Raw genomic sequence first — 21,603 nt, 5'->3', positions numbered from 1 at the left:
CCCACTTTTAACGTCCAATCGCCGCCACTGAAGTCCGAAATGAAATCTACAATAACAATATTGATTATGAAGACTGATATTCCTTATTTACCCCCGTGGGTTCGCACAACCTACCGCTAACCTTGAAAATCGTTCGAAGAATCATGAATGCTGTCATAAAAACTCTCTTATGCTTTGTTCATTTTATTGTTGTGAGCGTTCAATTGTTGTAAAGAAACTGAATAGCTGAGTTGGTACTGTTGACGCTAAGATTCGAAAAAAAAAACTATTGTATTATTTTCATCTAGTAATAAAAAAAATTCAGGTCACTTTTTAACAATAACTACGAGGGAAAAGTTTTTTTTTCAACAAAGGGAAGAAGATCGAATTGGGTGAACTATTTTTTTTTTTTTTTTTTTTTGAAAGGAACATCTTTCTGTCCAGAGAAGAGCTTACATTATGTCTCTGGGTTTTAATGGGATGGGATCCCCTTTCTGACCCTCACATCCTTGCGATCCGACAAAACAGTGCACCCATTGTGTAGGTTGCAGCTTTTACATCTGGTGTTGGTTATAGAAGTAACACGCGAGTTCCTTTAAGAGAGTGCCTTTGCCTTGGTTTTTTGGGGACTGCATTCCTCTACGTGGTAAATCCGGACGGAGAAAGAGGACATAAATTGTATATTTTGTTAATATATTTCTCTGATATCTATGTTTCTCACTTTGTTTGTATTGTTAATGTATATTACTATTTAGCTGCCGAAAGAATTTGTAGTCAGTTGCGCAAAACTATGATTCTTTCTGTAGATGTTTAAAATTTTTTGTCACTATAGACTGAAATAGTGATATCGTCATTTCCTCTCCGTTACCATGGTGATCGCCATTTGAAGTATGTTGTTAATAAGACAGTTGTAGAATATTTTGAAGACCAAATGACGTTGATGAGGAAAAGATACTGATTAAGAATATGTACAAAATTTAGAGTGAAATTTAGTAATTAACGAAGTAATATCTAAGGAACCTTTTTCTACAAGAGCCACGTCTCTAGATATGATAAGATAGACATTGCATAATACCGTCGCCATTGTCACGTATACGGCATAATGAACAAAATCAACTATATGCGCTCTATGGTTACAGACTGACGAGCTGTCGGCACAATGAAAATATAACAAATATACGATTTGTCTACAGAGAAAAATCGTTGTCTACTTTGAGAATAATATTAATTATATTGGCGGATTTAGATTTTTTATGCGCTCACCCTTAAAATAGTGCATAGTTACAATGGCTACAAAATAAACAAACAGTCAATCAAAGAAAGACAGGAGAAAGACACTTCGCTTGTAACCATATGCGTGTTGAGAATTTTCAATCTGGACTAATTTCTGATCAGTTAACATGCATCGGATCTTTCCTTATATTTCCTTTTTACTTTAAAAATATACACTGACGGTACAGCAAGAGAACAACCAATTATGAGTGGTTCAGCATAAGTATTGAAACACTAATTCTGTAGGTCTACACATTTGTAATGCAATGTGTGATATTGATGGTACTATTTAAAAAAAAAAATCCAGATTTATTTAAATTTAATATCCGATAATAAACAAGTATATTTTGACACTTATTGTAACCTCCAAATGAATAAAACACACAAAATCTGCGATATCAGGGAAAATATTTCACTTCCAATGCTGAACACATTTTAATATATTGTTTACCTGATTGTTTCTATGTTTTCGTCTTTTGTTTATTTGGAATTTTTTTCACATATAAGTGTTTCTTTTACGCTAATGTTTGCAATCCGGAACTCAACACGTTAATGCTTTTGCTTTGTACTTAGTTTCTTAGGTCATATTGTTTAGAAAATAAAATTGCGATCACCATAGCAATGAAAAGGATGGGCTCTTCATACTATTTCAGTCCATTTAGAAAACCATAATACGTAGGAGTCAGATGCAAAACCCACAAGTCCAACGAAAAATCACTTTTGAGAAAATCGATTTTGTTTTGGTCTAGAACTGGTTCTGTTTTGTATCTGCTTTCATTTTCTTCATCAGGTTCTAAGAACTTATTAATGGAATTTATGTTGGTTTGTACTCTAACCAGGGGTGCACCCACACGGGTTCACTGGATCCGGGCCCCTTCCCACCCACCAAAATACTAACTCAACATACCACTCTATTAATAAAACTATACTCGTTTAGCAGAGAAGCGATCCATATAAGGTGAAAATTTGGTTTACACTTTACTTTTATTTTTCTTTTCTTCTAAAAACAATCTGGTTACGGTGGCTCAGTGGTAGAGCGTTCACCTCCCGTGTTTGGAGTCCCTGGTTCGATCCCAGCTCGCGCCGTGTGGACTTTGTGGTGGACAAACACCGTGCTCGCGGGCTTTCTCGGGGTTCTCCCGTTTTCTTCTACTTCCTTCATTCCATCATTTTATTCATTTCTCATCATCACCGTATCTTTTAGCCTAACCGGCATAACCGTGGAACGTAAAACTGAAAGATTTCATTTTCCCCCTAAAAATATAGATGGTAGTACTTTACAAACTACGGTATAAATATACCACATTGACTTGATACCTAGTCTTCGGTTCCAAGCGCTGCTATCGGCTGAAGAAATTCCACTGCCTTTGGCGCAGACGGCTCCAAACCTCTCTCGTTTAGCAGAAGCTGAACCCTTATTGGCTCAACGCGTGGGTGTGTCGAGGGTGTGAGCTTTACTTCACATTTTTGCCACGGCTCGAGACATTTTGGCAGCACTATAGTACTTTACAAAAAACATACCTTTTTCTGGTAAAGAATAATACCCGTTCAATAAATACTACATAGACGCAGTGACTTGTAGTATTGCCCCCCCCCCCAGAAAACTTTGGACCCCGTCTCAACGAAAAAAATCTGGGTGTGTACCTGACTGGAACTAACGCATGACATTATAAGAAACACTATTCCAATCTTAATTCATTTTCGGGGTCAGACGTGGACTTTGTGCGTCTTCTTCATGTGACTTCTTCGATTAATGTCGTTAGAAAGCAACCTATTGTATCTAGACAATTGAGTAGAGGCACACAAGCCATAAATATGCAATCTCATAATGTTTATTATTATTATTATTATTATTATTATTATTATTATTATTATTATTATTACCTTACGTGACCCCACGTAGCGTAGTCACTAACGCTCTCGCCTTTGGAGCGAACGATCCCGAGTTCGATTCCCGGTGGGAACATAGTCGAAAAAATGTAAAAAGCTCTTTCGTTCTAGTCACCCTGAGTGAGAGTTTCTTCTCTCACACCAAACAAATGTTGGTATGGTATCTGATTTAATGGTCCTAGGCCATTTCCTTTCTTCTCCACTTTTCCAGATACGGGGTCTACTCGCCGAGGAATGTCATTACGGGCTGAAGAAGCCTAATTACTGTGAAATTAAAATACCGGTGATTTTGCAGTAATTATGTGATTTCTTCAAATAGATAAAAGACAATCGAAATGTGGAACAAGGGCGTCCTAGTGTAGTGTGCCACACGCGCCATCTCAATTGGCGCCAAAATTTTTGCCACACTCCACAATTACTCAAACAATTATCGACAATTATTTTTCTAATTGCGTAGACAAGTTTATTTTTTCTTAAATCTTAAAACAAGGAAAAACGAGAGAACAGGGAAATGTTAGTCATTCTCTTCGCGCATTCAAGTTCCTTCCAGCTGTCTTTATTTTTTTTCTTGGATGAAATATTCTGTCTGCTTCATCCCTCCCAGCCAGCTGACTGTCTGCTCAAGAATCAGTTAAACTATAACCTTTCTCGTCTGGAGAAGATAATATTTCCGCCTACAGGAAAGTAATAGATTCCTACTTTTGGTTATCACAACTCTTAAATAAATAGATACTACAGCATTAATCCGATTTTCATTTAGTTAACTTAAAGGTTAAAAAGGTTATTTTGCTAGCCAGTAATATATTCAAAAACTCTGACACAGAGTCTCATCTTCCTGTAATACAACCACAAGTGTTCGATTATAAATTTGATTATTCACTCTGTTTTTGGACGTTTTAGTAATATAAATTGTCACAGACCTAAATTATTATTTTAAAGCACACTTGCAAAGTTTGAACTTTTGAACTCTTGAAATTTTATTAGAAATATAATGTGTTTGGAGAGTCATGGTGTAATTAAGATTGTCTTAGTAAATTGTACTATCTGTAACTAAAAGTGACTCTTTGTACACATGAGGTCAAATGTTAACCTTCTCAGGTTATCAGGGTTTTTGTATCAAGAAATTTTCTCATGTAAAGGAAGCTTTTAGGATACGCCCTCCGCCTGCTTACGCAGTCGCAGAAACTTAAATTCGTTTCATAAATAATTAGAAATCCAATCAGGTAAAACCCTGACTTACCCCTGCCTTCACACGTCCCTAACCTAGTGCCGTGTGAGAATGATAAGGACAAACAAAAAGTGAGGACATCTCTCTTTAGATTCAATTTCGTCAATTCGGGAGTGATTCCATAGTTTTTCGAAGAGGCGCGGGCCTCCGCCCGTTGCCCCCTTCGGGGGAAATTCCGATCACCTTTAGGAGTGGCACAAGCTCCAGCTTGTTGCTTCCTTCAGTTAAAGTTCCATCAAACTCCACGACATGGACTTATCGTCCACAGTCTAACTTGGAACTACGCCGGAACGTTGACACTCTTGTTATAGCCCGTTCTTCGGTCGGGAGAAACTTTGTTACATCCCTCACCGACTTGTGCTATTGTGTCGGCAGTGACTGTTAACTTCCATCATACGGCGTAAGGACGGTATTCCTTCCACCACGGATATTTCATAAAGATTCATCATTGGAGATGAGCAGTGTGTGTTATCACTAATTCAATCCTAAGTGCTCAACTGGACAGTACCTCTGTTCTCACTGTGAGTATACAGTCAACCTACAAACTTAGTTATTACTACTCAGATTCTGCTTACCTAATCTGAACATTGGCTCTACAAGGATCTCTTTAAGATCTCTCATTAATTCAACTTTTGTGTACCTAAATGCTTCCTAAAACAATATTCGTTAACCTGTGCTAACGCTGAGTTGCGTAGAAGACCTCATGTAGGAAAGTCTCCCTGTAATGTATTCAGTCTACGGACTTATTCGAGCCAGCTAATAAAATTCTTCCTAACTCGAACTTGCGTTGTTTACGTCATTCCAAAAACATTCTCAATACTTCCCTTTTGGTGAACGTTTCATAATTCTTTCTCAATATCTATATTAACGCCTCGTATCGACGTGCCCATGTTGTAGTCTACTGGAGAAGGCAGATGACCTGTGGAATGAAATCCTGTTGGACGTAGTTCGAATCTGGGAACTGCATTCACCATTCGTCTCACCTCTATTCCATCATCCATCCAGGAGAAGACCAGCCTGTGCGAAGTCCCAAATATTCCGAAGACTTCTAATCCCGTACGAAGCTCAGTGACGACATCGTCTTACATGAAGTCCTGATCATCGTCCGTCTATCCTGTTCTTGTATTTCAGCCGCTCGAAGTACAAGTAAGTTTCTCGTAATAGTGTTCTTAGTGCTTTTAAGTGATTGTGCTACCTGGTGCGTACGAAACGGCTACAGCAGCGTCGAAGATAGCCCCGGAGTCTTCCCATCTCGACTTAGAGTGCCTGGAGGTAGGACCACGGACCTCAGGTGGGTTATCACTGTTTAATTAATATTTTCATGTAACTGTCATTTGCATTATCTTTTCATCAAGTCGCTTAACTGTAAAGGGGATCACCTCCCAAGTAGTTTCAAAATTACTTTGAAACCTTTTGTTGCTTAAATATCGTTTGTGTGAATTGCTAATTACTTTTGATTTCCTAGATCTCTTTTAATTCGAGCAGTAATCTCGTGTTTAATTGTAATGATATAATAAGTTTTGATATGCTAATTTGCTAAGTATTCTGAATTGGCTGATAGCAGTGGTATTCCAACTCGCTGACGCCTTCTCGCTGATATCTTAATACTCGTAATCATTCGTTCTCTTGTGTACTGACCACCCTCGTCCTCATTGTGACTAAAACCGCCTTGCTTTTGTTATTTGTATTGTTACGGGACCCTAAAGCTGTCCCCCTTGACGAGTGGTCATTCGATAGCCTATTTGCTTGAGATGGACATCTTCGCCTTTGCGCCTTCACTCGATTGTTATTGAAATTGTATGTTATTTAACCATCTATCATCCGAGCTGCATAGCTCCTCTTTGACACGGACTAATTTGAAGTCCCAATATAAACAGCCTTTTTCAAGGCTACCTCTTGCTATCAATATAAACAGCCTTTTTCAAGGCTACCTCTTGCTATTGTTCATTATTATTGTACTAATAACAACCTCCTCCACCAAGACATACTTTGGTGACAGATTGGTGGAATGTGCACGCGCGACATAATTGTTGTCGGCCTGTGACATGCGATACCTAGCGTCACGCACATAATTTGATAACAGAATCGTTGGGATATGTACCCGCTGACTTAAGTTGGTGGCTACATTGAGACTCGAACCCTGGCCCACATAAATAGTGGCCCTGAAATGAATTAATCTTGTTGTGATATAATTAACCTCTGGCGGTATATAAATACTTGTTGTTCTTGGCTATCGTTCTCTATATCGGTGTCTTCACACCCTGTCAGTACGCCCATAAATTAGTTAAGCGCTCATGTATATAAAACCTATATTTTGAATTCTACCTGAGCTTACTTGGGAGCGTGAACAAACTATTCGTTGTTCTTTAAATGCAAATGATAGAATCGGTGTTCTACAACTTTCTAACACTGAGAATCCTACCAGTCCACCACTTTACAAGATAGTTGTTTGGTAGAGACACAACAAATCTCTCATTTTGCTTTGTTGACGTAAACGTAATCTTACATTCTTTTACAAATTTAAAAAGAGAGTTAGGTATAGTTTCATTGCAGAACTTATTGTTCCAATCTTTTTAAGCTAAGATAACACTCACAGAAACATCTTGTTCGTTTATTCTCCAAACCCCCCCCCCCCCCCGTGGTAGTTGTAAATAAAGAAAAACAAGATCAAAGAAGGTTCACACCTAGAAAGAAAATAGGATAGAAAATTGACCGCGACAGGAAGTTTTCAATCTTTTGGACAGAAAGCCTCTCCTTTTGCGTTCGCCGTCAACCCACGGCTGTAAAAAAAAAGAAAAGAAGCGAAAACCGCGGAACGAAATACTTGTTTCCCTCCGCAACCTTTCGAAAAACGATCTGTTTTCTTTCAACTGGTGAAGTTTCTTTCTTCTTCCTAGTAACATTAATAAGAAGGTATAATAGTAGTAGTAAAGAAAAACGGAGGCGTGAGAATTCTTAACTCATCAAGTTAATTGCAGTTATTTGATTCATGTAAAACTTAATTACTTAAGTCATTAATCATTGAGAGAAAGTCAATTTGTTTTATGTATGTGACGATATCCACTCGTTCGTTCATTTATTCGTCACTCGTTTGTATTTCAGTAGTTTAGTAGAGAGAGAGAGAAAGGAAAATTAGTTGTCAAAATGTTGGGACATCATAAATTGTATTATCCTGTCTATAAAGAAGACGAAGTTCTCATGCAAGATTCTTCATTTAAGTACCTACTTGCGCAACGTTCAGTTTTGCCTAAATTTGAATTGTTTAATCCCACTTACGGATTAACAGAACAAGAGGAAATTGTTCAAAATCTACGCGGCTTACGATTCCGAAAATGGTATGAATTGCATTTCCAGACTAGCCTAGCGAATAGTTCAGAAATTATATTTCACGGCATCAAAACCATGTCTTTACATTATCTCTCTAATTTAATTGAGTATCATGAAGAGTTACGACCTTCAGTTCTTTTCGTATTCTCTGGTCCGAATCCGAGAATACAAATTGTTGCTTTATTACCGCTAGTCGACAAAAATCTTGTTGTCAAACACCTAGAATCAACTCTTATTGATTTGCGTTTAGTTAAATGTGTCAAAACGGATGACCCTTTGAAATCTTTGAAGTTGTACAACGATTTAGCGTTCCTAATCGTTTCTAGAAACAGAAGTTATTTAAACCTTGCGGCAAACGTAGAACTTTTCAATAAAAATGTATCCATTTATGAGTATTATTAGACATGAAATGAGAAATTGCGTGCATTCATGTATGTTTGTTCAGGAATATTGAAACCTATTAATTAATGAAAATGTTGTATACTGCTCTAGTTAAATATCTTTGTATTGCAATGGCCGTATAATATCAAAGTAATGTGGAAAGTATCAATTTGAAAATCTAATTGCAACTGTGTCGGACGTAAAAATGTCGTCAGCCCATGTGACGTAATCATCAAACTCAGGTGCTTCCGTTCATTTCTAGTCTCGCTCATTTTCAATTGTAGTGTTTTGGGTTAAGTAGTACTTCCCTCGCATCTTGAAGAAATTCATATAAATTGCGTTTGATGTGTAGAATACATATCTCTCTGTTGTGCTAGATTGCTATTGACAGTGCCTTCGAACTGTCCTCGAAATAGCGATTGCGAATTGCTGCCTACTCGCGTAAAACAGCTGTCGTCATCTTTTCGGAGTGACCACACCTCTTTGCGTCAGTCTAGGTCCAGCCATGCTTATGTTGATTCAATAGGTCCGTAAATTTACCGACCTGGGCGCATTTTCTTGCAGCCCCTCTGTCTTCTCCCAGAAGGCAAAAATGCGATTAAAAGGCGAATAAATGCAAGGAAAAGGAGGCCAAGTGTCTTGTTTCCTTTGCAGAAATATGTAAATGTGGTAAAAGTGCGAATTAGCGGCCCTTCTGAACAGGCCTGCTATACTGAGTAAGTTTTCTGTTGTATGAAAGTGTTTCCGAGCGCCATCCGCTCCAAGGTTAGTGTCAAGCGAGAAAATCTTTCAGATATATTGAAGTCAGTTTTATGTGTTATTTCATTACGTATTTGTTATCTTGGGAGCACCAATGACCAGTTCCATTCATTCTTCCTTAAGTAAAAGGTTGTCCGCACCAGAAAGCCTATTAAAGTTGCCCACGGCCGAGTTAATTGTGTATTTGTCTAAATGTTCTACTAAATTAAGCCATTATTATCTTTTTCTGCGTTGAAATCAGACGCCTCAAAATTGCTAATGGAATTCATGCAATTATTACTAAACGTAACAAGTCATCCAATCTCATTCAAAAAGCCAAGCCGCCCCTCTCAAAAAGGAAAATCTTAATGTAAAACTCTCTCATCCGAAGTTTAATTATCGTTAATTTGTAATTTGAAGATCAATTGTTTGATCTACAACAGTGACTTAAGGATTCTCGAGCTCTCGCCATATGTAATTGAAAATCATTTAATCTAGAGGTTAATTGTAAAGCGAATTTTAGTAAGAAATTCAAGTGTAGTGATCTAATTGTGTATAATTTGTGCCCTTAAACAAGGAGGAAAAATGTATGAATTCAGTATGATTAAGCACCCTTATCTGATGCCGATTAATTGAAAACCAAATATTGATTCAAATAATCGCCTATGTTTGTTAACAATGTAGTTATAATGTGTTGAAAAAGCTTTTAAGGTAATCTGTATACTTAATTATAGGCAATACATATAGAAATATTATGATAGTTTAAATGTCTTCTAACCGCTCACCTAGTCCAGTAGCGTGGACGAGCTCACCTTAATTAGCTATTCGCGAATTAATAACATTAGTATTTTATCGTTCATTGTAAATGTTCAATTATAACTCAAATATTACTATTTCAAGCGAGAAGTGTCTATGAATTGCCTAATCATTAAACTTTAATAGATTTATTTATGTTGAGTCATTAGTACGAAAGGCATAATCATCCCTTTCTAAAATACTCTATTTAAACAAAATTGTGCGACTTGCGTCCCACGCGCAAAGAATATAATTTATTTCAACCATGCTAGAAGTCAGTATGTTAATTTATTTTAGAACTATCTATTGTTTGTTGTTCAGAAATCTCCTTTAATTACTCGTAAGTTAATATCATTAAAGTAACAATTAACTTACTTAATTTATTTATGCATTATTTAACGGATTCATAAGATCATAATGCATAAATAGCTTATATTTTTTTCATATCTGTAATTTCTTGCTCTGTATCTCCATAATATCATTGTGGCATTGTGGTTTTATATTTCCCTTATAAATGTACAAGAAGTCTTTCACCTGTACTCTAAAACTCTTTCTGTGAGAGAATTAATTTTCATGTTATTTCGTAAGCTTTGCCATTTCGTAAATCAATTATGAAGGGTTCATTATAATATTTTATAACAATTGATACAAACTGATCAAACTAATGCTTGTAGCTATAAATTCGAAATAATTAAAGTAACAATATACATATGTAATAATAGCCGTCATAACATTGTTGCTAGTAATAATAGTATTAATATTGATGTTGCCAACAACATCCATGCTAATAATAATCGTATTGAAAACGATAGCGTTTGAAATTAGGAGGTCTATAATACCTCGTACGTTATATTAATTGTATAAGAATAAAAGTGTGACAATAGTATTCTGTCTAATTCAAGGAAATTATAATTTGCATCATTAATTTGTTAAACGTACATCTAAAAGGTAGCTGTAATTTACGCTTACAATATATTAGTCATATATGTAAAAGGTACAATCTCGAAACATCTGTTTCCATAGAATGGTTCCGTCAACGTAGGGACAAGAAACAGTTAAAAAAAAAAAAAGTTAAAGGTTAGTTGTGTAGCCGAAAAATATCTATATATACGTCTATATACAGATTCTTGAATTCTTTCATCTTCTGTGGTTTACCCCTCTGTAGAAAATATCATATTTCAGCTCGAGTCCAAGCTGAATGTGTAAATGGTTTAGGGTAGTTTCTTTTTAAAAGAAAAAGAAAAAGTTAAAAAAGAAAACGTACCGTTAAGTCTAAAAGTAGGTCAAGTTCATCTCTTATCCCTTAATGGTTTGTTTGGGTTCAGTAAGGTCAACTATGTGTCTACTTCCTTATTATGTTTCCGTAGATAAACAAGAATTTGGTAATTCTGTTTCCTTTTGTTTTTGTATCTTTGCGAATACAATTCGATATTGCTATCGCATACGAATTATTTGGTCTCATATTATTTTTATTCTATCAGCACATTTGTCGGAAAATCTTAGTAATTTTAGAAATCATTATTAAAAGGAATATCACTTAAATTTACATGTAAAAATTTTAAGGCACATATGTAGAAATACTATAAAGGTTTAAAGAATTAATGCCTTTAGTATAAGCTCATATACATACTTTGTAATTGTCTATTAGGTATAGCGTATTGATTAGTATCCTTGATTTTATGATTCAATCCTGTAGTTTAAAGCTCACTAATCGTGTCATTTCTTAGTTTTATGTACTTATTATGAAATTGTCACTATATACTTATATGAGTTCTCTTATATTGAGTTAGGGTATGTTCTATTTCAATTTTAATTAACTTTAGTATGTAGTATTGCTCGAACATACAACAGTGTTGCAACCTACCATAGGTTAAGTCAATGTTGCCAACCCAAAGTAAAACTCATTTAACATGAAAGTGTTGCCAACTCTGAAATTTAATTTGCCATTAGCCCTAAGTTAAAAAAAAATGTTTAGATTTGTCGGAGCAAACTAAAATTTTTTTTCCTTAAGGGGCGTCGACTGTAGTGTGCCACACGCGCCATCTCAATTGGCGCCAAAATTTTTGCCACACTCCACAATTACTCAAACAATTATCGACAATTATTTTTCTAATTGCGTAGACAAGTTTATTTTTTCTTAAATCTTAAAACAAGGAAAAACGAGAGAACAGGGAAATGTTAGTCATTCTCTTCGCGCATTCAAGTTCCTTCCAGCTGTCTTTATTTTTTTTCTTGGATGAAATATTCTGTCTGCTTCATCCCTCCCAGCCAGCTGACTGTCTGCTCAAGAATCAGTTAAACTATAACCTTTCTCGTCTGGAGAAGATAATATTTCCGCCTACAGGAAAGTAATAGATTCCTACTTTTGGTTATCACAACTCTTAAATAAATAGATACTACAGCATTAATCCGATTTTCATTTAGTTAACTTAAAGGTTAAAAAGGTTATTTTGCTAGCCAGTAATATATTCAAAAACTCTGACACAGAGTCTCATCTTCCTGTAATACAACCACAAGTGTTCGATTATAAATTTGATTATTCACTCTGTTTTTGGACGTTTTAGTAATATAAATTGTCACAGACCTAAATTATTATTTTAAAGCACACTTGCAAAGTTTGAACTTTTGAACTCTTGAAATTTTATTAGAAATATAATGTGTTTGGAGAGTCATGGTGTAATTAAGATTGTCTTAGTAAATTGTACTATCTGTAACTAAAAGTGACTCTTTGTACACATGAGGTCAAATGTTAACCTTCTCAGGTTATCAGGGTTTTTGTATCAAGAAATTTTCTCATGTAAAGGAAGCTTTTAGGATACGCCCTCCGCCTGCTTACGCAGTCGCAGAAACTTAAATTCGTTTCATAAATAATTAGAAATCCAATCAGGTAAAACCCTGACTTACCCCTGCCTTCACACGTCCCTAACCTAGTGCCGTGTGAGAATGATAAGGACAAACAAAAAGTGAGGACATCTCTCTTTAGATTCAATTTCGTCAATTCGGGAGTGATTCCATAGTTTTTCGAAGAGGCGCGGGCCTCCGCCCGTTGCCCCCTTCGGGGGAAATTCCGATCACCTTTAGGAGTGGCACAAGCTCCAGCTTGTTGCTTCCTTCAGTTAAAGTTCCATCAAACTCCACGACATGGACTTATCGTCCACAGTCTAACTTGGAACTACGCCGGAACGTTGACACTCTTGTTATAGCCCGTTCTTCGGTCGGGAGAAACTTTGTTACATCCCTCACCGACTTGTGCTATTGTGTCGGCAGTGACTGTTAACTTCCATCATACGGCGTAAGGACGGTATTCCTTCCACCACGGATATTTCATAAAGATTCATCATTGGAGATGAGCAGTGTGTGTTATCACTAATTCAATCCTAAGTGCTCAACTGGACAGTACCTCTGTTCTCACTGTGAGTATACAGTCAACCTACAAACTTAGTTATTACTACTCAGATTCTGCTTACCTAATCTGAACATTGGCTCTACAAGGATCTCTTTAAGATCTCTCATTAATTCAACTTTTGTGTACCTAAATGCTTCCTAAAACAATATTCGTTAACCTGTGCTAACGCTGAGTTGCGTAGAAGACCTCATGTAGGAAAGTCTCCCTGTAATGTATTCAGTCTACGGACTTATTCGAGCCAGCTAATAAAATTCTTCCTAACTCGAACTTGCGTTGTTTACGTCATTCCAAAAACATTCTCAATACTTCCCTTTTGGTGAACGTTTCATAATTCTTTCTCAATATCTATATTAACGCCTCGTATCGACGTGCCCATGTTGTAGTCTACTGGAGAAGGCAGATGACCTGTGGAATGAAATCCTGTTGGACGTAGTTCGAATCTGGGAACTGCATTCACCATTCGTCTCACCTCTATTCCATCATCCATCCAGGAGAAGACCAGCCTGTGCGAAGTCCCAAATATTCCGAAGACTTCTAATCCCGTACGAAGCTCAGTGACGACATCGTCTTACATGAAGTCCTGATCATCGTCCGTCTATCCTGTTCTTGTATTTCAGCCGCTCGAAGTACAAGTAAGTTTCTCGTAATAGTGTTCTTAGTGCTTTTAAGTGATTGTGCTACCTGGTGCGTACGAAACGGCTACAGCAGCGTCGAAGATAGCCCCGGAGTCTTCCCATCTCGACTTAGAGTGCCTGGAGGTAGGACCACGGACCTCAGGTGGGTTATCACTGTTTAATTAATATTTTCATGTAACTGTCATTTGCATTATCTTTTCATCAAGTCGCTTAACTGTAAAGGGGATCACCTCCCAAGTAGTTTCAAAATTACTTTGAAACCTTTTGTTGCTTAAATATCGTTTGTGTGAATTGCTAATTACTTTTGATTTCCTAGATCTCTTTTAATTCGAGCAGTAATCTCGTGTTTAATTGTAATGATATAATAAGTTTTGATATGCTAATTTGCTAAGTATTCTGAATTGGCTGATAGCAGTGGTATTCCAACTCGCTGACGCCTTCTCGCTGATATCTTAATACTCGTAATCATTCGTTCTCTTGTGTACTGACCACCCTCGTCCTCATTGTGACTAAAACCGCCTTGCTTTTGTTATTTGTATTGTTACGGGACCCTAAAGCTGTCCCCCTTGACGAGTGGTCATTCGATAGCCTATTTGCTTGAGATGGACATCTTCGCCTTTGCGCCTTCACTCGATTGTTATTGAAATTGTATGTTATTTAACCATCTATCATCCGAGCTGCATAGCTCCTCTTTGACACGGACTAATTTGAAGTCCCAATATAAACAGCCTTTTTCAAGGCTACCTCTTGCTATCAATATAAACAGCCTTTTTCAAGGCTACCTCTTGCTATTGTTCATTATTATTGTACTAATAACAACCTCCTCCACCAAGACATACTTTGGTGACAGATTGGTGGAATGTGCACGCGCGACATAATTGTTGTCGGCCTGTGACATGCGATACCTAGCGTCACGCACATAATTTGATAACAGAATCGTTGGGATATGTACCCGCTGACTTAAGTTGGTGGCTACATTGAGACTCGAACCCTGGCCCACATAAATAGTGGCCCTGAAATGAATTAATCTTGTTGTGATATAATTAACCTCTGGCGGTATATAAATACTTGTTGTTCTTGGCTATCGTTCTCTATATCGGTGTCTTCACACCCTGTCAGTACGCCCATAAATTAGTTAAGCGCTCATGTATATAAAACCTATATTTTGAATTCTACCTGAGCTTACTTGGGAGCGTGAACAAACTATTCGTTGTTCTTTAAATGCAAATGATAGAATCGGTGTTCTACAACTTTCTAACACTGAGAATCCTACCAGTCCACCACGAAGGTCTAAGCTTCCCCTTGAGACCGTTCGTGGCCGCGACACTAGACAATATTATTTTGCATATAAGATACCATTATCACGAGTCACCTAGTAGCTTTCCGTTTGCAGCCATTCATAAACGCGAAAATAAATGCCGATTTTCTAAATGGTTGGAAATCGAAAGCAGATAAATGAGTCGTGATAACTGTATCTCATGTAAAATAATATTGTCTATCGAGCTCTTGTTCCGCTTTTCTGTTATCTTTTATCTATTTGAAGATATCACATAATTACTGTAAAATTAGCGGTATATTAATTTCGCTGTGATGTGGCCTCTTAAATGTCGCTAATGACAAGAAATATGCATAAATAAATAAATAAATTCAAACTGAAAAGGATCCATGAACCTCTTTGTCTTTACGTAGCGATTTTCTGTTTTAATGTAGTCCATCAATGCATTTTCTTTCGTCCCTCTCCCTCTCTTACCTGCCACTGTACTTTCGTGATGCGATTCCTTTTCATCTAATGCCCCAGGCAGTTTCTCTTCCTCCTTCAAATTATATCTAAAATTGTTCTTTTGTCACTGACTATTTCTAACATTTTTCCTTTCGACCCAGCTAATTCTCTCCATCCTTTTCCACAGTTGGCTGCGGTGGTTTAGCAGTAGAGCGTTCACCTCTCGTGTGCAGGGTACCTGGTTCGATCCCAGCTTGCACTAGATAGGTTTTGTGATGGACAAACTCCGTGTGCGTGGATTTTCTCGGGGTTCTCCGGTTCTCTGTTACTATCTTCGTTCTACCATTTTGCTTATAATCATCACCGTCTCCCTTAACCTCAGAGCATAATTTATGAGATTTCAAACTAAAAGAAAGAACATTTTTCTCCATACGCACATTTAAACCCGGTTATTTGGAAATGGGTGCGAATAACAGTAATGAAAACCTCATACAAGTGTAAATTGGCTTCACAGTATCTGGAACTTCGTTAGTAAATTAGTAAATAAATTGTCTAAGGCTTATAATCTACGTACACCTAGGTTACAAATTGTGATGGTACGATTGGAAACAACAGAAGCGTTGTTTTGTTAATATTTTTCTCACTCTTTGGATTGTCACTCTTCAGCTACGGCTACGGATGACCCTCTGGTAACAGCGTCTGGTTTTCATCTTATTCCATCTCCTTCATCATCCATCCGTCCATCTTTTACTCTTCTCCCTCTTGTCTTTGTCTCTCTCTCACACACACAAAAGAGACAAAACGCAACAACCACCCTATATACCTCCCCCTTAGCCGTCAGGGACTTCCTTTCTTTCTTCTCCAAAACTTTTGTCTCACGCTTTGCAATCGTAGAAGGCTCCTCTGACGCCCACAAACGAAGATGAAGAAGAACAACAGGGTCTGCAGCAGCTGCCCTCCTTTTCTTTTCTTTTGGTTTTTCATTTCTTGGGTGTTTCTTGCGTTCTCTTCTTCACATATAACCAACAACAACAACGACTACACATATGTATAGTCACTCTGTTGTTTTGTGGGAAGACCTAAAAACAGTTGAATGTTCTTTTGCCGACAAGGACACACAGAGAAGATGAAGAACAAAGACCTTTTGGACGGATGGCTTTGGTTTTTCCTTCTGGACTGGACGTGCAAACATCTGTTTGCCATTACTATAGGATGACAACAGCTTTTGCAATAAAAGAATGTATATCCTTTTTCCCCTGCTGCCGCCACCACCTACAACCCTTATTACGCCATTCTTCAGTTGTCCGTGTGACTTAACCTTTGACCTACTACTTCCTCAATAGTCAGAAACTATGCCATTGACAAGTTTCTGTTGTTGCCGCTTTTTTATGAATAAACAATGTATTTTTAATTTCGTTGGATAAACAGGATGATCCAGTCATATTATTCACTTCTTGTGTTCTAATGCGAAACTTACCGAAAGCCGTTTAATTTCTTATGTGAAATTCCTGTCCAAGGAGAATTGCACTACGTGAGGGTGTTAAAGGACGTTCTTGGTTGTAAGCGTAGCGAACAACAAAACGTGCCCTGCTGCACTCAACCTTGACATGCGTAAACAATGCGATCTTTCATTCATTCATTCTTCTCCGCGGGGACTCTTTGAATCATCCCTACGTCATCAAGGAAGCAGTCTCAGATAACCAATGATAACGATTGAATGAAAAGAAGGTGGGCTATTCTCTTCTGTACTTCCTAAGGAACACGTCTTTAGTAACTGTTTCAGTTTGTCCTAGTACCGCGTGCAGTTTGTTACGTTCCAGTTAGTGTTGTGATTAGTGGTTATACTAAAGTGGTGGTTATTGCAGTTGCTGCAAGAAGTTGAGGATTTTCTGCTCTTGCTTGCTGACATATAACAAGGTAATTTGACCTTTCTTTAATTTATTATCTTTTTCTGTTGGAAATGTATATATTTATTGTATCGGATGTAAGGTATAAGTATATAAATGAATTTAAAACCTGCACCAGAACGGTCAGTGGAGCTTTCTCTGAAGATTGGACATACAAAACAAAAATAGCCTGCTATTGTTCGCTTTGTTGGGTTTGCCAGAAGCTGTAGGGGGTAGTAACAAGAGGACAATGACCCTTGGCACCGTGGGGTGCAACTTGGTTCCAGGTGTTCCGGTTCTGTTGGAGTATTTGAGACTTCCACCATCTACTCGAAGTTCTGTTGGAACTATGGCTACAGTGTTCAGTTGCTAGTGTATAAAATTCCTCAAGTTAAAGAAAAATGAAATAAAATATTCGGTTTAACGTCCCACGTTTATGCCTTTTAGGCTAAGGGAGACGGATGATTTAGGCAAATGAATGATGATGAACGTTTTGATGGAATGAGAAAGTGGGAGGAAACGAAAGTACCCAGAGAAAATCCGCGGACACGATGTTGGCAACCACAAACTTACTTGGCCGGGAATCGAACTTAGAGTTTACTTAAAGAGTTTAGTAATGGTACACTAGACCTCTGGTGTACATGGTGCCAGATGGGAAGGTGTATGCCAAAGGAAATACACTAATGACTGGTCAGGATTCTTGTTTCACAAACATGGGGTCCCGGATTCGGGACCGGTATAAGTGGTCGGACATCCACATTGAGTTTTTCCCTGGTTTTCCTTCAGTCCCAGGAAATAAAAGTCTAAGCCAACTTGCTTCTACTTTCCCCAATACTATTGACCGTGAAGGCTTCCTCTAAGCATCCTCCACTGTTGAATTTTTGTGAATAAATTTGGAAATGATGAAAGTGAGCGTTGTCCACGAGACGAGGAATAAGGCTGTCTTGTCTTGTTTCGTTTAGTAAATTTAGATAAAATGTATGCCTTATTTTTCTTCTTTCTGTCTTAGTTTCATCTAGAAGTTATCAGAAATCTCCCGTATCACGAAATGTCCATGAAGGGTAAAATGAAAAATGAAATGAAATCTTTATGTTTTACGTCCCACGGTTATGTCGACAAGGCTAAAGGAGACGGTGATGATGAGAGATAAGTGAAATGGTGGAATGAAGAAAGTGGGAGGAAACGGGAGAACCCCGAGAAAACCCACGAGCACGGTGTTTGTCCTCTACAAAGTCCACACGGCGCGAGCTGGGATCGAACCAGGGACCCTAAGCGCCGGAGGTGAACGCTCTACCACTGAGCCACCGCCCCCCCCCATGTCCATGAAGGGTGCGTGATATAACACTATTTAAGCTATATTTATTATTAGATTATATTGTGTCATAATTTGTGTATATTTGAATGATGATAAGTACTCTTCATTGTGTTTGTACAATCACGTTATTAATTTAAAAGTGTTAACACTATGAATCATGTAATAGTAAGATACTGTTTGATTTCTAAGACTTAGGTGAACTAGTGTTGCTTATAAGTAGAGACCGGATGTTAGGCAAAATGCCTATTATTTAATATTAAAGATATGATCAAAAATAAAGTTTTAAAGTTTATATGGGGGATTATAGTTTCGATTTAAGCCAATTTTATTTTGCCTATTTTGCCTATTTTGACCTTTACTGCCTAAATAATTGCTTTAGTGCCTAATGTTGCATATTCTATGCATTTTCTTCAAAATAATCCTTCATTGGGAAAATATATAATTTATGTAAAATAAATAATATACACATATATGTGTATTATGTGTTTATAAACACAGGCACGTGGTACGTTACTATATGTATATACAAGGTGAACTTCAAAGATATGCGCATACTTCCTGAGGTGATTAATTATATCAAAAAAGACAAAAAGGTCCTCTGGTATTTTATCGAATTCCCTGTTGTGTACGAGTGACAGTAGTGCCAACTTGGAATTGAAAATCGAATCATGACAATTGGGACGGAACAGATAGATGTGCACATACTTTGGGAGGTGATTCGTAACATGAAAAAAAGACAAAACGTCCTCTTGAATGTCAAGAATCACCTCCCGAAGTATGTGTACACTTTTATGTCTCGTTCCAATTGTCAGGATTAGATTTTCGATTCCAAGTTGGTCCACCTGTCACTCGTTCACGACGCGGAATTCCACAACATGCAAAAGGACTTTTTGTCTTCTCTTCATGTCACGAATTACTTCCTGAAGCATGTGCACATCTTTCAGGTTCACCCAGTATATATGAAATTCATAACAAGCTTCGTTTTTGTATATACAATAAAAGAAATTAATAACAAACAAGTATATTTCTATATTCTTTAAACATTATATATGACTTGAATCTATTTTTTAATGGTATTGAGTATTTATCTTCATTATTTCGAGTTACATTTTAGTGCCTATTTTACTGCCTATTTTTTAAATTTTTAGTGCCTATTTGCCTGCCTATTTTCCAGGTTTTAGTGCCTAAACATCCGGTCTCTACTTATAAGACTCAGGAAATTTTTCGTCTCGTCTCGAATTTGAAAATGAACTTTTTGTCTTGTTTTCGAGACGAGAATCGAGACAAGGCGAGAAATTTATCGTCTCACGAGTAACACATCAGGAATGTGCACAGGGGTGAATCCTGATGGTACAGACCCTCCGAAATTTCGAATTTTCTGTGAATTTAGTCAAATTTTAGGGGTAATTTTACAAATTTTAATAGGTTCAGACCCTCCGAAATTCCGAATTTTCTGTGAATTTAGTCCAATTTTAGAGGTAATTTTACAAATTTAATAGGTCCAGACCCTCCGAAATTCCGAATTTTCTGTGAATTTAGTCCAATTTTAGGGGTAATTTTACAAATTTAATAGGTCCAGACCCTCCGAAATTCCGAATTTTCTGTGAATTTAGTCCAATTTTAGGGGTAATTTTACAAATTTTAATAGGTCCAGACCCTTCGAAATTCCGATTTTTCTGTGAATTTAGTCCAATTTTTGGGGTAATTTTACAAATTTTAATATAATTTATCCGTATATTAGGGGATGGTGTAGTCTAGTGGCCAGAGCGATCGACTCACGTCTGCGTGGTCCTGGGTTCGGTGCTTCCCAATTTTCGAGGTCCACTCAGTGTCGTGAGTCAAACTGGGGAATCACGTTGATGAAAGACGTGACGGCAACTAGGTCTAAAAGTCTCCTGATACGCTGGTTAGAGACAAAGCGACGCAGCGCGCTGACCGCATGTTCGTCACTTGGCTGGACGTAGTTGAGCCGGTCGCAAACAGATGACGTTGTAGTATGGTACTTGTACCGATTATGGCCCGGGTCCCTAATATGGTCCACCCACCATATCTCTGGGGATTTACGTTGGTGCTACTAGATGACAATATAAACTATGTCCTCATGAGAAGCGTAAACGTATTTACGCGGCTCAGAGGACATAGTTTATATTGTCATCTAGTAGCATCAACGTAAATCTACAGAGATATTGTGGGTGGGCCATATTAGGGACCCGGGCCATAATCGGTACAAGTACCATAGTTTAAGTCCATAAAAAGGACTGTTACACCAAGTGGTTTTGCTTGTTTGTTTGTTTTTTTTTTAAAAAAAAAGTGCGAAGAAAATCTAAAACGACTGTTGTGACTTGGAAGTTCAGCTGTAAGCTTTAGTATATCTCTTTTTCAACTTTTCCTTGTGACTTACCATTAGGAAACCTAATTATTCCAAGTTAGCTTTCTCCACCCTTGATTACGAAAAGAGAAGGATGCCGCCACTGTTGGCACCAATATAGGCTTATTGTTTGTAGGGTCAGTTTGTAATGATCAGACCGGCGACAGAATAGAAAAAAAAATGAATTACATAGGTTGTTGTTGTTTGTCCTTCGAGCGACATAACCATCGTCCCTCTTCGGAAGAAGACCTATCATTTGACGCACTTCTATTTACATACTGAAGAAGCCTTGTCAAAGGACTGAAAACAACGCTCGAATGTTAATCTCCCCTTCTCCTTCGCTTTTGTGTAATACTTGTTCATCATGTGTTGTTTTGTAATAGCGTAGCCTTTCTAATTATTTTGCTTTCAAAAAAAGTATATATTAAAATAAATAAAAAAAGCGTTCACTTATTGTAATTGTGTCTTCATCTGTATAAGCATGGTGTTATGCGTTGCATATATTTTCTGTAGGAAAATGGAAAAAGGATGTTGTTTACAAGAAGGATGCAAACACACACACACACTTTCTCCGTTATTTTTTTTTTTTTAAACAAAGTGTTGTCTCTAATGATATTCATTTTATGGTATTAGAATATAAGATGACATGGTTTGTCCCTGTAG

At 37.3% G+C, this 21,603-nt stretch overlaps 1 protein-coding gene across 6 annotated transcripts in view; it reads left to right on the top strand.

Moving 5' to 3' along the window:
* Positions 1 to 21,603, top strand: part of LOC145669646 (uncharacterized) — a 995,784-nt gene that overhangs the window by 717,998 nt on the left and 256,183 nt on the right. The window contains exon 1 of one of the 6 annotated variants that reach the window (XM_081737891.1): positions 17,150 to 17,288. The exons of the other annotated variants lie outside the window; for them this stretch is intronic. The gene's annotated coding sequence lies outside the window, so the exon portion shown is untranslated. Of the gene's footprint in view, positions 1 to 17,149; positions 17,289 to 21,603 lie in introns of those variants that run through there. 6 annotated transcript variants of the gene reach the window in all.

Source organism: Thermobia domestica, chromosome 14 (genome assembly GCF_964235325.1).
Source record: "Thermobia domestica chromosome 14, izTheDome1.hap1.1, whole genome shotgun sequence".
NCBI classification, from domain to species: Eukaryota; Metazoa; Arthropoda; class Insecta; order Zygentoma; family Lepismatidae; genus Thermobia; species Thermobia domestica.
This window is presented reverse-complemented; position numbering and strand designations above follow the sequence as displayed.